Source organism: Schistocerca nitens, chromosome 5 (genome assembly GCF_023898315.1).
Source record: "Schistocerca nitens isolate TAMUIC-IGC-003100 chromosome 5, iqSchNite1.1, whole genome shotgun sequence".
NCBI lineage: Eukaryota > Metazoa > Arthropoda > Insecta > Orthoptera > Acrididae > Schistocerca > Schistocerca nitens.
The window spans coordinates 732,793,068-732,809,059 of NC_064618.1; the positions used below are offsets into that span (position 1 = coordinate 732,793,068).

The window sequence follows — 15,992 nt, forward strand, 5'->3', positions numbered from 1 at the left end:
CGTTTTTGAGACGTTTGTATTCCTTTTTGCCTGCTTCATTTACTGCATTTTTATATTTTCTCCTTTCATCAATTAAATTCAATATTTATTCTGTTACCCAAGGATTTCTATTAGCCCTCGTCTTTTTACCTACTTGATCCTCTGCTGCCTTCACTACTTCATCCCTCAGAGCTACCCATTCTTCTTCTACTGTATTTCTTTCCCCCATTCCTGTCAATTGTTCCCTTATGCTCTCCCTGAAACTCTCTACAACCTCTGGTTTTTTCAGTTTATCCAGGTCCCATCTCCTTGAATTCCCACCTTTTTGCAGTATCTTCAGTTTCGATCTCAGTTCATAACCAATAGATTGTGGTCAGAGTCCACATCTGCCCCTGGAAATGTCTTCCAATTTAAAACCTGGTTCCTAAATCTCTGTCTTACCATTATATAATCTATCTGAAACCTGTCAGTTTCTCCAGGCTTCTTCCATGTATACAACCTCCTTTTATGATTCTTGAACCAAGTGTTAGCTATGATTAAGTTATGCTCTGTGCAAAATTCTACCAGACGGCTTCCTCTTATTTCTTAGCCCCAATCCATATTCACCTACTACGTTTCCTTCTCTTCCTTTTCCTACTATCGAATTCCAGTCACCCATGACTATTAAATTTTCGTCTCCCCTCACTATCTGAATAATTTCTTTTATCTCATCGTACATTTTTTCAATTTCTTAGTCATGTGCAGAGCTAGTTGGCATATAAACTTGTACTACTGTAGTAGGCGTGGGCTTCGTGTATCTCGGCCACAATAATGCGATCACTATGCTGTTTGTAGTAGCTAACCCGCACTCCTATTTTTTTATTCATTATTAAACCTACACCTGCATTACCCCTATTTGCTTTTGTATTTATAACCCTGTATTCAGCTGACCAGAAGTCTTGTTCCTCCTGCCACCGAACTTCACTAATTCCCACTGTATCTAACTTTAAAATATCGATTTCCCTTTTTAAATTTTCTAACCTACCTGCCCGATTAAGGGATCTGACATTCCACGCTCCGATCCGTAGAACGCCAGTTTTCTTTTTCCTGATAACGATGTCCTCTTGAGTAGTCCCCGCCTGGAGATCTGAATGGGGGACTATTTTACCTCCGGAATATTTTACCCAAGAGGACACCATCATCATTTAATCATACAGTAAAGCTGCATGTCCTTGGGAAAATTTACGGCTGTAGTTTCCCCTTGCTTTCAGCCGTTCGCAGTACCAGCACAGTAAGGCCGTTTTGGTTAATGTTACAAGGCCAGATCAGTCAATCATCCAGACTGTTGCCCCTGCAACTACTGAAAAGGCTGCTGCCCCTCTTCAGGAACCACATGTTTGTCTGTCCTCTCAACAGATACTCCTCCATTGTGGTTGCACCTACGGTACAGCCATCTGTATCGCTGAGGCACGCAAGCCTCCCCACCAACGGCAATTTATCAGCAGCTCTTGGCAGTAACTCTTCAACTGTATAGGTCAACTGATGTTTTTATACCTATTAAAATTGGTTTGCAATAATTGTGTGTTTTTGCAGCTTTGAAACCAATCACTGTATTGCATTTTTCTGGTTGGTCTGATCTGTAAATTTTGCTATTATGGTTTTCCAGTTATTTTACTTTGGCTCTACTCAAAACACATTTTCTGTGATGTCACATTAGTTTCAATAAATGTCATTAAAAATTTATACAGTTATATAGTTTATGTTTATACTCTAATACCACATGAATGTGTAATGCGACTGACCATATATATAATGTGTTTTTAGAGCTTTTTATGTCACTGGTCAAAGTCAATGGGTGGGATCGAAATGTATTTTATCCCTGAATCTTATTTTTATTATGCAGAATTACATTGCAAGCAGGAGTTAGATGAAAAACTGGTACAAGGAATGCTAAAAAGACAAACTTTTCAAGAGAATTGAGGTAGAACAACAATCAAATGAAGTCTTTATATGCAGTGGTCACCCATGTTCTTGAAAGTGATTTCCTTAAAAAGGATCCTTTCATATAGCTGTAGGGTACCACTCTTACAAAGATAATAAGCAACTAATAGAGTTATTCATAATTTTCCAGTTCATATTCACCTAAGCTAACATGCCATGTCGGCTATGATTCGTACATTTGATGCACATTTAAAACAATCACAAGCAAAAATGCAAGTAATAGTGTAGGCAGTTAACTCGTTACATCCGAATGTTTGTAACTGATGTGTCAGGGGAACTGAATACAACCAATTTTGAGTTGGTTGAATGCTAGTTTGTAACTTCCTATGGTTTGTAAATAGTTGTCCAACACTGTCCTATTAGGTTAGAGCTGAACCACACTGTAGAAAATTTTAGCAGTCTGAAGTAAGACCAGGGTAATGTGTACACACACACACACACACACACACACACACACACACACACACACACAGAAAAAAACTTAGGTTTTTCCCAGATTTCCCATTGAAAAGATACTACTTCCCAAATGAAAAAACACTTTTTCGTGTTAAGTGAGAGTATACATTCCCCTCACAATTGTGAAACTTTTCAATCTGTTGAATGGTAAGGGTTTTTTACACGAGTGCAGAGTTTTCCAGCACTTTAGGAAAACAGCAAAAACAAAGTCTTTTTGAAAGATCTTTGATGCACAGCAACATGTACACAGCTTATTTTCTTATTACAACACAGCTTATTTCTTATTATGAAGTGTATATACAAATTCTACAAAGTATAACAATTTTTGAAGCACCGAAATAAAGACGGATACATTTTCGTCAACCAATAACAGCCCATGTCATGTGATCTCACCAGCCAAACGACAGCAGATCACTGGCAAGTAGTGCAAACACACAAATAGGAAAAGTTAGTGGTTTTAATTATTATACATGTAGTATAACTACAAGCTAAGCTTTCACATATAATACTGGTCTTTTTTGTGTTGCTCTTTAAGACATACCTAACACAAAAGCACCAGTAAAATTTTAAATACTGACAAATGACGTGTCCTCAGAGCGTGAAGTTTCGAACGACATCACTTATTTTCCCACTGAAAATAATTCACCTTGCACAAAAGAAAATTTAATTTGAAAGTAATGCTTCTCAAACAACCATCTGCAATATTTTCCCCACAACTTGTTAGAAACAATTGCATTTGAGCAATGCTAAAGTGCCAGAAAAAAAAAGGCATTCCTATGATAGAAGTACATGCTTTGTGTTTGCCTTTTGACACATTTTTGTATGGAATTTCGTGCACAATGGGGCATCATGTGACCATGTACAGCACTGCAGCATGCTGTTCGAAGGGGACATATGGAGATATTGTACTTAGGGTAACTGTTTCACGATAGCATAGTTTTCATCCTAAAGGCTGATATTTCACTGTCAGCAGATGCTTACCTGCTCTGTGTTTTGTTAATAATGGCACATTTTCTTTGCAATTTGAGTTTGATTTGGCATTTTTCTCTCATTTATGTTTTATTTCTGGAGTATTATTCTGCAGTAGTGGGCTAAAGTAAAATTTAGTTTTTATCAGTCAAAATAACAAAATTTTAACTGAAAAATAAAACAATGAAAAATTCCCAGGTTATTACTGGATTTCCCAGGGCTTATATACCCTGGAATAACACTGGCGCACTTGTATTGAAATGCAATTATTGTACATGCAACTGCAGAGCAAGTTTTCGCCAGCTATTCTGAAGGGACTATAAAGAAATATTTTATGACAATGCAATAATCATTTCTGCACCATGTCAAAGAGATGTGTGTATTTCATCAAATTTCTTTGTGGAAGTAGTGTCAGTGTAATATCAACCCAAGGCACAGACTGGTCATTCACCAAACCCAATTTTTTTGCTTTCAAATTCATCGACTTCACCAAATTACAACCACACTTTTGATGTTTAACTTATCCAAACCTCTGGAAACACTACAAATCAGCACCTTACCATAGCTAGGTTTCTTGCAATCACATCTGCATTAATTTCATTTTCCTATTTCAGGCAGAGATGAAACCACTGGTTCATATATCTACATCTGCATTCATACTCTGCAAGTCATTACATTTCAAGTTACCTGTATATTCCTAGACTCACTATTTAAAGCTATTTCTTGAAACTCTGTAAGGTTTCTGAAGTTACTGATAAAATTCAAGCATCCAGTCACACCGAGTTGTTTAAGTTCAACATGATTTTGGTGGAGTAATATTGGCCATGGTCAAGTGGTGACTGGCTGCTGCCTACATAGCCTGTAGCTTGGGAACCAGCCATCGAAAGGTTGATGTGTGGACACAATGATTACATTACTTTATGTCACTGGGGCAAACAACGGTAATGTCAGAAGGCGTTGCCACTTAAGATCAGCAACAGGGACTGTAAGACAGTCACCACTTGACAGTATCCAAAAGCTGGTGGATTTTAAACCATGGCTGGAAGCATTCATATTCCTCAGCACAGTCTGCATCTATAAGAAAGCTTTTAATAACTGTAATACAATAGTGCTTTCAATTAGTGGTATTTTCTGAGGTATCACATTCTGTAACATTTTCCAGCACAGTACAGGCAAAAAAAAATACAATAATTCAGTTCAGGCTAGAGTGTAATATTAGACTCCCCAAGATATTAGATGTGGGGTCAGAATAATCTGCAGCATAACCAAAGCTTCAGGTTAACTAGAAAGGTGATAATGTCCACACAAGAATTCAAACCTAACTCGTTCCAAATGAGACTAGGAAAATTCAGTGTTAAATTCTGCACAACCTCACAGGGTAATTTGAGGATGAATCTTTATTAACAGACATTAGGATCATAGAACCTATCAATTAGCTACCAAACCCTCTTGACAACTACACTAGCTTATAGTTATTCTTATAGCAGAGTTAACTGAAATTATTTTACTTCCTAAAGGTATGTCCACTTCATGCATTTTTCCTCTAACTATTGCTGGCACATAGGAACAAATGCACGAGCAAAATTTTGTGGATAGAGCACATTATACACAAGGGTGCTGATGTGTTGAGATGTTTGCTCGTTCCAGCAGCTTGCTATGCATCAATTTCTTTGCCTGTTAACGTATGTCATTGTGGTTGTGATGAAATGTGACAAAGAAAACATGAGGGAAATTGGGTAAAGTGATATTTTGTTCGCAACTTTCAGGAGAAGTTCACAGCAAGAATCTGATTTTCAGTCTCGGGAGCTGTACTTTTATACATAACTTCTGCAACCATATGGCTGGAGAAATATTATTAGCTGAAAACTGGCCACGAATACCAGTTGCAGCCATGTATTCACATTTTCTACACAAAGCATTTCAGCGATTACTGAAACTTCATAAGGTTTACAGAGGGGTTCTCTAATCTAAACTTTCACCAACTTTCGATACATAATTTGTAGTCTATTTCATAAAAAATCCGTTTACACAACTTAGGTAAAAAAAATAAACATCAAACAACAGAAATGTCAAGTTGTAATAACAATGTAAGGAAAAGGGATTGCTACTTACCACAAAGTAGACACGTCATTTGGAGACATGCCCAACTAAAAGAATCTTGTACATTGACTTTTGGCCATAGCATTCGTGAGGAAAGGACACACACACACACACACACACACACGCGCACACACACACGCACACACACGCACACACACACACGCACACACACGCACACACACACGCACACACACACGCACACACACACGCACACACACACGCACACACACACGCACACACACGCAAGCACACCTCACACACGATAGTCTCCAACAGCTCAGACCATAATGCAACTGCCATGTAGAAACACACTGCTGCTTCCATTCTATGTGACAGTTGCCTTCCATCCACATGGCCAGTCTTGTGTGTGTGTGTGTGTGTGTGTGTGTGTGTGTGTGTGTGTGTTCTGATGGAGCTTATGCCGAAGTGTCTTAGCTATGCATGTCTGTCATCTTTATGGTAAGCAGCAATCTATCTTTTCCTTACACTGTTTACACACACACACACACACACACACACAAATCTGATATGAATATAATAGAGGGAAACATTCCAGGAAGGAAAAATATATATGTAAAAAAGATGTGACTTGCCAAACACGAAAGCACTTGTAGATAGACAATAAAAAACACACAAACCCACAAATTTCAAGCTTTCACAACCCAAGGTTGCTTCAACAGTAAAGAGGGAAGAAAAGGGAAAGACAAAAGGATGTGGGTTTTAAGGGAGAGGGTAAGGAGTCATTCCAATCCCAGGAGCGGAAAGATCTACCTTAGGGGGAATAAAGGACAGGTATACACTCGCGCGCGGCCACACACACACACACACACACACACACACACACACACACACACACACACGTGTAAATGCAAAGAGGTTGGGCAGAGATGTCAGTCGAGGCAGAAGTACAGAGGCAAAGATTATGTTCAATGACAGGTGAGGTACGAACGGCAGCAACTTGAAATTAGCAGAGGTTGAGACCTGGTGGGTAAAGGGAAGAGAGAATATATTTAAGTGCACGTTCCCATCTCCGGAGTTCTGATAGGTTGGTGTTAGTGGGAAGTATCCAGATAACCCGGACGGTGAAACACTGTCAAGATGTGCTGGCTGTGCACCAAGGCATGTTTAGCCACAGGGAGATCCTCATTACCAACAAACACTGTCTACCTGTGTCCGTCCATGCGAATGGACAGTTTGTTGCTGGTCATTCCCACATAGAAGGCTTCACAGTGTAGGCATGTCAGTCCGACTCCCAGATTCAACCAAACAGCCCTCTTCAAAGATTTACTGTACTACACTCTTACTCTCTGCTGGAAATATAACTTTGCCACAAAGAAAAAATCCTACTCCTACTCCTAATGATCTAACTCCAAGACACTATCCAAATTGAACCCTGCCTGGAACAGTTCCGTCCTCTGTCACAGCGGGACCCACCTCCTCTTCCTCAAAATCACCCTCTCCAAACCTTCCAGGAATCTCTCACTTCCAGCCTTGCCTCTCAATCTTTCTTGAAAAACCTTAATCCTACTACCAACATCACCACTGCTGAAGCCCAGACTATCCGTGATCTGAAGGCTGACCAATCCATTGTTATTCCTCCGGCTGACAAGGGTTCCACGACCGTGGTACTTGATCGTCGGGAGTATGTGGCTGAGGGACTGCGTCAGCTTTCAGACAACACTACATGCAAAGTTTGCCAAGGTAATCCCATTCCCGATGTCCAGGTGGAGCTTTAATGAATCCTCAGAACCTTAGGCCCCCTGCAAAACCTTTCACCTGACTCCATCAACCTCCTGACCCCACCGACACCCCGCACCCCTACCTTCTACCTAAAATTCACAAACCCAAACATCCCGGCCGCCCCATTGTAGCTGGTTACCAAGCCCCCACAGAACGTATCTCTGCCTACGTAGATCAACACCTTCAACCCATTACATGCAGTCTCCCATCCTTCATCAAAGACACCAACCACTTTCTCAAACACCTGGAATCCTTACCCTATCAGTTACCCCCAGAAACCATCCTTGTAACCATTGATGCCACTTCCGTATACACAAATATCCCACACGTCCAGTGCCTCGCTGCGATGGAGCACTTCCTTTCACGCCGATCACCTGCTACCCAACATAAAACCTTTCCTCATTACCTAAGCCAGCTTCATTCTAACTCACAACTACTACATTTTTGAAGGCCAGATATACCAACAATTAAAGGGAACAGCCGTGGGTAGCAGGATGGTCCCCTCATACACCAACCTATTTATGGGTCGCTTACAGGAAGCCTTCTTGGTTATCTAGGTCTGCCAACCCAAAGTTTGGTAAGATTTATTGACAACATCTTCATGATCTGGACTCACAGTGAAGAATAACTCCAGAATTTCCTCTCCAACCTCAACTCCTTTGGTTCCATTAGATTCACCTGGTCCTACTCCAAATCCCACACCACTTTCCTCGACATTGACCATCTGTCCAATGGCCAGCTTCACCCATCTGTCCACATCAAGCCCACCACCTCCATTATGACAGCTGCCACCCATTCCATATGAAACAGTTCCTTCCCTACAGCTTAGGTCTTTGTGGAAAATGAATCTGCTCCAGTCCTGAATCCCTGAACCATTACACCAATAACCTGAAAACAGGTTTTGCATCCCGCAACTACCCTCCCGACCTGGTACAGAAGCAAATTACCAGAGCCACTTTCTCATCCCCTCAAACCCAAAACCTCCCACAGAAGAACCCCCATAAGTGCCCCACTTGTGACAGGATACTTTCCGGGACTGGATCAGACTCAGAATGTGGCTCTCCAGCAGGGATACAACTTCCTCAAATCCCGCCCTAAAATGAGATTCATCCTTCATGAAATTCTCCTCACTCCACCAAGGGTGTCTTTCCACCGTCCACCTAACATTCGTAACCTGTTTGTTCATCCCTATGAAATCCCCAACCCACCTTCCCTACCCTCTGGCTCCTACCCTTGTAACCATCCCCAGTATAAAACCTGTCCCATGCACCCTCCCACCACCACCTAATCCAGTCCTGTAGCCCGGAAGGTGTACACGATCAAAGGCAGAGCCACGTGTGAAAGCAGCCGCATGATTTACCAACTGACATGCCTACACTGTAAAGCCTTCTATGTAGGCATTACCAGCAAGACTGTCCATTCGCATGAATGCACACAGGCAGACAGTGTTTGTTGGTAATGAGCATCACCCTGTGGCTAAATATGCCTTGGTGCACGGCCAGCGCATCTTGGCACAATGTTACACCGTCCAGGTTATCTGGATACTTCCCACTAACACCAACCTATCTGAACTCCGGAGATGGGAACTTGCCCTTCAGTATATCCTCTCTTCTCGTTATCCGCCAGGCCTCAACCTCCGCTAATTTCAAGTTGCCGCCGCTCAAACCTCACCTGTCATTCAACAACATCTTTGCCTCTGTACTTCTGCCTCTACTGCCATCTCTGCCCAAACTCTTTGCCTTTACAAATGTCTGTGTCTGTATAGGTGCAGGTGTGTGTGTGTGTGTGTACGAGTGTATACCTGTCCTTTTTTCCCCTGAGGTAAGTATTGCCAATCCCGGGATTGGAATGACTCCTTATCCCTCTCCCTTAAAACTCATATCCTTTCACACACACATTATACACACATATATATATATATATATATATATATATATATATATATATATATATATATATATATATATATATTAACAAAGATGATGTGACTTACCAAACGAAAGCGCTGGCACGTCGATAGACACACAAACAAACACACAAAATTCAAGCTTTCGCAACAAACTGTTGCCTCATCAGGAAAGATGCCTTCTATTATATATAAACCTCTCTCCTAATCCAAAACCTCTGTCCTATCCAAAGGCCTCACCTTCAGCCCCACTCCCAGATTCAATCAAACAGCCCTCGTCAAAGATTTACTGTCCTACACTCATACTCTCTGCTGGAAATATCACTTTGCCATGAAGAAAAATCATCCTAATCCTACTCCTAATGATCCAACTCCCCAAGACACTAACCAAATTGAACCCTGCCTGGAACAGTTCCATCCTCCATCACAGCGGGACCCACCTCCTCATCCTCAAAATCACCCTCTCCTAACCTTCCAGGAATTTCTCACTTCCAGCCTTGCCTCTCAATCCTTCTTAAAAAACCTTAATCCTACTCCCAACATCACCACTGCTGAAGCCCAAGCTATCCGTGATCTGAAGGCTGACCGATCCATCGCCATTCTTCCGGCGGACAAGGGTTCCATGACCGTGGTACTTGATCGTCGGGAGTATGTGGCTGAGGGACTGCGTCAGCTTTCAGACAACACCACATACAAAGTTTGCCAAGGTAATCCCATTCCTGATGTCCAGGTGGAGCTTTAAGGAATCCTCAGGACCTTAGGCCCCCTGCAAAACCTTTCACCTGACTCCATCAACCTCCTGACCCCACCGACACCCCGCACCCCTACCTTCTTCCTAAAATTCACAAACCCAATCATCCCGGCCGCCCCATTGTAGCTGGTTACCAAGCCCCCACAGAACGTATCTCTGCCTACGTAGATCAACACCTTCAACCCATTACATGCAGTCTCCCATCCTTCAAAGACACCAACCACTTTCTCAAACACCTGGAATCCTTACCCTATCTGTTACCCCCGGAAACCATCCTTTTAACCATTGATGCCACTTCCGTATACACAAATATTCCGCACGTCCAGGGCCTCGCTGCGATGGAGCACTTCCTTTCACGCCGATCACCTGCCACCCTACATAAGACATCTTTCCTCATTACATTAGCCAGCTTCATCCTGACCCACAACTTCTTCACTTTCGAAGGCCAGACATACCAACAATTAAAGGGAACAGCCATGGGCACCAGGATGGCCCCCTCGTACGCCAACCTATTCATGGGTCGCTTAGAGGAAGCCTTCTTGGTTACCCAGGCCTGCCAACCCAAAGCTTGGTACAGATTTATTGATGACATCTTCACGATCTGGACTCACAGTGAAGAAGAACTCCAGAATTTCCTCTCCAACCTCAACTCCTTTGGTTCCATCAGATTCACCTGGTCCTACTCCAAATCCCATGCCACTTTCCTTGACGTTGACCTCCACCTGTCCAATGGCCAGCTTCACACGTCCTTCCACATCAAACCCACCAACAAGCAACAGTACCTCCATTATGACAGCTGCCACCCATTCCACATCAAACAGTCCCTTCCTTACAGCCTAGGTCTTTGTGGCAAACGAGTCTGCTCCAGTCCGGAATCCCTGAACCATTACACCAATAACCTGACAACAGCTTTCGCATCCCGCAACTACCCTCCCGACCTGGTACAGAAGCAAATAGCTAGAGCCACTTCCTCATCCCCTCAAACCCAGAACCTCCCACAGAAGAACCCCAAAAGTGCCCCACTTGTGACAGGATACTTTCCGGGACTGGACCAGACTCAGAATGTGGCTCTCCAGCAGGGATACGACTTCCTCAAATCCTGCCCTGAAATGATCCTTCATGAAATCCTCCCCACTCCACCAAGAGTGTCTTTCCACCGTCCACCTAACCTTCGTAATCTGTTAGTTCATCCCTATGAAATCCCCAAACCACCTTCCCTACCCTCTGGCTCCTACCGTTGTAACTGCCCCCGGTGTAAAACCTGTCCCATGCACCCTCCCACCACCACCTACTCCAGTCCTGTAACCCGGAAGGTGTACAGAATCAAAGGCAGAGCCACGTGTGAAGGCACCCACGTGATTTACCAACTGACCTGCCTACACAGGATGAATGGACACAGGCAGACAGTGTTTGTTGGTAATGAGGATCATCCTGTGGCTAAATAGGCCTTGGTGCACAGCCAGCACATCTTGGCACAGTGTTACACCGTCCGGGTTATCTGGATACTTCCCACTAACACCAACCTATCCAAACTCCGGAGATGGTAACTTGCTCTTCAATATATCCTCTCTTCCTGTTGCCCACCAGGCCTCAATCTCCGCTAATTTCAAGTTGCCGCCACTCATACCTCACCTGTCATTCAACAACGTCTGTCCCTCTGCACTTCCGCCTCGACTGACATCTCTGCCGAACGCGCGCGCGCAGACACACACACACACACACACACACACACACACACACACACATTTAAAGATATTACACACAGACTTAACAAATGCAGAAATTTCATATACCCAGAATCCATTAGAATTGAGACTGCTTTCCAAATCTATTTTTTTCCTCACCCTGACTGTCCATTTCAATTTCATGAAGTTTGTAGAGAAGCTCCATGTGTTCAATCTTTTTCTTTTCTTCAGATATCAGGATCCTGAGTTTTTGGGCTTAATATGTCACTATAGGATGAATATTTGTCCACAGTTTCAATAGGCAATTTTCACAAATCTGTATAGGCTTCTTGTGTTTCCCTACTTCAAGACTTATTCTTTACAGTGATATGATTTGAAACTTTAGTTACCACAATGTCATGTTAATACTTTACAGTCAGAGCATCACACCTAATTTTTATTCGTATTTTGTTTAGAAATTGCATTCCATGACATTTCTTTGTTACCACTAAAATTCTGGTTTCTTTCTTCAGAGTATATGTCAGTGCACAAACACCACGGAAACACAACATCCAGCCTTTCCCTGCCCTCTAATGCCCAGAGGGATCATTATAATCCTTACTATGTAATGATCACATTCTGAATTATTATTTCAAAAGTTTATGCCATTTTTATATTTTAATGTTTTTATATGATTTATATGTCATTTACAGCATGTATACACGGACAGGAAAATATATTCCCAGCTTTCTGAGTTAAAAATACACCTTTCCCCAGTGAAAGTACACTTTTTCATTTTAAATGACAGAACTCTCTCTGAACTGTAAACCTTATCAACCCTTTGAAGGGTTAAGGTTTATACACTTGTATCGAGGTTCCCGGCACTTTAGAAAAAGAAAGCTCTAATGTACAGCATCGTCTACACTGCATATTTTCGTATTACAATAACCTGCACATTTTCATGTTACATAAGTATAAATTCAAATTCTACCAAATAGCACATTAGTTTCTGAAGCATTGAAATTGTGTTTTGCTTTTGTAACAACCATGGCTCATGTTGCACGATCTCGCTGGCCATGACAGCAGATATTCAGAGCATAGGACAGATGATGTAGTCAGCCAGTAACAACATCACTAAAGTGCATGAACACAATTAGAAAACAATGGTTTAAATCAATATATGTAGTGTAGCTACAAGAAAAGCTAAGCTTTCACATATAATACTTATCTTTTTTGTGTGTTGCACTTTAAGAGACATCACACAAATGTGCCAACAAAATCTTAAATAATGACAAATGTAGTCTTCTGGGACCAAATTCTTTTAAGCAGGTGGTCCTGTGATTTAAGAAAGTCACCATACATTCTCACATGTAGTGTAAGTCATCTTGCATGAAAGGAAAATTACTTTGGAAGTAGCACTTTTCAACCTATTGCTCGCAAAATCTTCCTGTGACCTCTTAGAAATAGTTCGATTTCAGCAATTGCTAGGTGCCAGAAAACGGGCATTCCAGGCTTGCACAGGTACGATGACGTAGGAAGCCCGTGTGTTCGTACATCCAAAGCATTTAGAGATCTTACATCATAAAGGAAACAGGACATCAGAGGATACTCAAAGAGCATTGGAATTTCATAAACCAAACTAGAATGCATAATTTAGCTTGACATGCACATTTGTATGTCCAGATGCATAGTGAAGAAGGCTCCAACCTGATATTAAGCTTTTCAGTGTGGTTTTTGGATTATCTCCTGTTTGGTTCTGTATCATGGTATAATACCATAAGATGAGAATGTGCCTTTTAAATTCAGCAAATATTGTGGAATGAAACACCGTTTCAAATCAGCAGGGAAGATTAATAAAAGCCAAATTTCTTTAGCAAAGACAAAAATGACTTCATTGTTCTGCGAGGCAATTAATGCTCGACTGCTACAAACATGGAAATGAGAAATCACAGAACAGACTAATAACATTTTAGCCTTCCCTAATTATGTGAACACCAGCTTTCATCTGCAGAAATCTGTTTTGTTTTCATTTGCCATGAGAGCTATAAACAAAAGAAGGAACAGCAAAGTCACTAAACAAACACGGGTCATGTGTCCATACTTGTGTGTTAGTGATAGGCACATATAGTATCATGTATACAAGGTATAAATGGGCTGTCATTTGTACTGAGGTGACCCGTTTAAAGGTTTCCTAAGTGATTATGATCACATGACGAGAATTACGAGCATTATAATATGGAATTCTAACTGGAGCTAGATGCACGAGACATTTCATCTCTGAAATCATTAATAAATTCAATATTCCGAGATCCACAGTGAGAAGAGTGTCAAGAATACCAAATCCCAGGCACTACCTCTCACCACGGACAACACAGTGGCCAATGCCTTCACTTGACAGAGCAACACCACTTGTTTAGAGTTGCCACTGGTAACAGGCAAGCAACACTGCAACTATCAGCAGAAATCAATGTGGGGTGTATGACAAGTGTTCCCATTAGTATATGCGTCAAAATTTGGCATTAATTGAGCTTTGGCAGCAGACAACGAATGCGGCCTTGCGAACATCATGACATTGCCTGCAGCACATAAAACAGATCAATGACCACATCAGTTGGACACTGGAAAAGTGTGGCCTGATAAGATAAACTGTGATTTCAGTTGGTAAGAGCTGGTGATAGGGTTCAAGTGTGGTGAAGACCCTACAAAGCCATGGACCCAAAAACTAGTAGTGGCTCCAAAACGAAATGGACTGGGTCCTCTGGTCCAACTGGAGCGATCATTAACTCAAAATGGCTAGCTTCGTTTACTTTAAGACCATTTGCAGCCATTAATGGCCTTCATGTTCCAGAACAGCAATGGAATTTTTGTGGATGACAATGCTCCATGTTATCAGGCCATATACCGTCACAATTTGTTTAAAGAACATTCTGGACAGTGAGTGAATGGCCGGCCACCCAGATCACCCGACAAATTCCATCCAACAGTTACGAGACAATCTAGAGGTCTGTATTCAGCAAATTTTTTCCAGTAACACTTTCACAATTATGGATGCCATTAGGGCAGCATGGCTCAACATCTCTGCAATGGATTTACAATGACTTGTGTCCAAGCCATGCGTTGCTGCGTTAACAACTGGTAAAAGGTGGTCAGACAGTGTTAGGAGGTGTGATTTGACACCTCAGTGTAGTTGTTTTACTGGCAAAGAAATGCTAATCTATAGTTAGGTCTGATCTGGGTTTGTGGCACTATTCAGTTCCCTATGAATTTGTTCCAGCTGAAGCTAATGCAAATTAATGTCTGTAAACAAACAGAGAGCAAACTTCTCATCAAACCTCAAATCTCACACCATTCTTTTATACCCCTGTTTTTACAGAAAATAGTAGGTCCCCTGGAGTGCATCATACACTATGAAGGTGTTCACTTCTGCATTCATTCACAACACAAGCATAAATGTCTACTACTATGGACATTGGCCAGCTGCCATGTATTAGTAGTACTCAAGTGTGCCACTGTTGAAGCACATTACAAAATAAGTTTGATTATATTGATGTCTATGAACAAGGGTCAAGAACTCTATACTCCCTCAGCCACTTAAATCACAATGACACAAACAAAAAACATAAGTAAAATGGCTGAAGTTGGGAGTGCATGAGACATTTAAGGCATGCCACCAACAAATAATTTTTAAAGGGGTGAATGTGACCCCTCTGGGCTTAAAAAATTTAAAAAAGACGGTTGTGCAAAACGCACTGCTTTCAATACACAAAGCACACATTCCAACTGGACAATACTCATGACAGGAAATATTGTTGCAATCTTTTTATGAAACTTTTTTAAAAAAAAGAAAACTAAGAAAAATTGACCCCTCTGGGAGTGTGTAAAGACATCAGCTTGTGTTTAAGCATAAACACACACAGAACCCAGATGCTTGCCTTCTGCTAAACAGCTCAAGATACTCAAACCAAACCAGGGACGCAATGCACTCCTTCGAAAAAAATTGAACACACGTGGGTGCTGTTTGAAGTATGTTCACCAGTGGACAGGAAAAAGGGCATGGATGTTAACAGCTAAGCACTGCACCACCTCCCTGGGTAATTTGAATCCTTCAAGCTAGACAGTACGATCATAGATATAATTTCAATAAACTACCAAGCCTACTTGGTAACTATTCTACAGTTAGTTCCTTCACGCACTACCCATCACAATGTACTATGCCCATCGTCTACGAATGTACGATAACATGCGTACATAACTTCAAACCGATACAGAATGTAAGATAACTTAAATAATATCGTAAAAGCAAGTCCATTTCAGGCATTGCACCTCGTGCTGAACCAAAATAATAGAAATTGTAAACATACACGTGAAACAGCGTCCCTAAAACTTAACGAGAAATGTACACTACAAAATAAAAGGTTGAAAAGGGGGGAGGGGGGGGACATGCCAC

The 15,992-nt window shown here is 41.6% G+C and overlaps 1 protein-coding gene across 5 annotated transcripts in view; it reads right to left on the bottom strand.

Moving 5' to 3' along the window:
• The window catches only part of LOC126260230 (hrp65 protein-like), a 176,911-nt gene that overhangs the window by 160,307 nt on the left and 612 nt on the right, over nucleotides 1-15,992 (bottom strand). The gene's annotated exons all lie outside the window — the stretch shown is intronic.